Genomic DNA, 1,485 nt, shown 5'->3' with positions numbered 1-1,485 from the left:
TTTAAGCCATTACATTTGTGGTAACTTGACACAGTAGTAATAGGTAACTAATCCAGAGTTTGGTATTAGGTTGTGCTGTAGTTAACCTATTGAAAAGCTGTCCTGTTACCAAAGGAGACAGATAAAGCTCTTGAAGGACTCCTTGGAGGAGTGTTAAAAAAGAAAAAAATTACAGTTTGTACAGGTCCGTTTATAACCATATCCCACGAAGTAGAAGAGGTGGAAAACCCAGGTGCTCTTTCTAAGGCTCGAACATCAGGACCTTCAGATTATGAGACTGACGCTTTGCCTACTTCACTACGAAGGAACTTAGGTGAACAACCTCAGCAAGGCTCTTGGTTCGAAGGATCTCAGTGAAATTTCTGAAGCATTAGGTTTTTACATCTTATACACCTCCATGCCCCAAAAAGAATTAATGCTACGTCATATATAAGTTTGATGCTGCTCTGAGTTTGTCACAATAACCTTGATCAAAGATATTTCAGGACTTTACCCTGGAATAAATGAATTACACAACACAGTGAAGTTTTCCGCTCCGCTTTAAGCATCACTTTCTGCTGAGTGACGTCCAGCAAGTTACTTACCGCTGTGCCTCATATTCTCCATCAGGCAAATGGAGATCATAGTAAAAGTACCTATCTCCTGAGGCAATTAGGAGGGTTGAATGACAGTAAATGTAAGGAAAGTGCATGGCGCATAATAAATTCCTAATAAATTTTAGTTGTTATTTATCAGTGTCTTGGACAACGAGCATGGAGACCTGCTTTAGGAATAGTGTGGGAAAACATTCTTGTTTCTTTACACATAATAGATTCAAAGATTCGGTAGGGTGGCCGAGCGGTCTAATGCGCTGGATTTAGGCTCCAGTCTCTGTGAGGACGTGGGTTCGAATCCCACCGCTGCCAATTATATTTTAAATTGAACCTAAGAATTCGCGAGTTTAAGTTGGGACAATTGCTTCGGGGCTCCTAACAGGTCAGAGCGCTGATGGCGCAGTGGTTAAAGCAGTCGACTATTAACGTAAAGCTTAGCAGTTCCGCAATACCAGCAGCCAGGTAGTGTTTCTGGTTTTAAGGAGTGATAAGGAAAGTCAGACTATTGTCATTCCTGTATATTCTTTATATCTAAGAGCACCATTTTGTGCCCAAGGGGCAATTTTTTATGTTTTTAAAATGTTTATACTGAAATAAACATGACTTTCACATATTTGGAAACCCTAGTGACGTAGTGGTTGAGTGCTACAGCTGCTAACCAAAATGTCAGCAGTTCGAATCCACCAGGCGCTCCTTGGAAACTATGGGGCAGTTCTACTCTGTCCTATAGGGTCGCTGTGAGTCGGAATCAACTCCACAGCAAAGGGTTTCGGTTTTTGTTTTAATTGCACAGTGGTTAAGGTGATCGACTGCTCACGCAAAGGGTGGTGATTTGAAACCAGCAATGGCTCCGGTACAGAACGATGTGGCAGTCGGCTTCCGTAGATTTACA

General features: G+C 41.8%; 1 non-coding gene across 1 annotated transcript; it reads left to right on the top strand.

Annotated features, from left to right (window-relative positions):
- The first annotated feature begins 823 nt into the window (after positions 1 to 823).
- On the top strand, positions 824 to 905 carry TRNAL-UAG (transfer RNA leucine (anticodon UAG)). Its single transcript has one exon. It is a non-coding gene; the product is annotated as a tRNA-Leu (tRNA).
- Positions 906 to 1,485: the final 580 nt, after the last annotated feature.

This window comes from Loxodonta africana, chromosome 1, assembly GCF_030014295.1.
Source record: "Loxodonta africana isolate mLoxAfr1 chromosome 1, mLoxAfr1.hap2, whole genome shotgun sequence".
Classification (NCBI taxonomy): Eukaryota; Metazoa; Chordata; class Mammalia; order Proboscidea; family Elephantidae; genus Loxodonta; species Loxodonta africana.
This window is presented reverse-complemented; position numbering and strand designations above follow the sequence as displayed.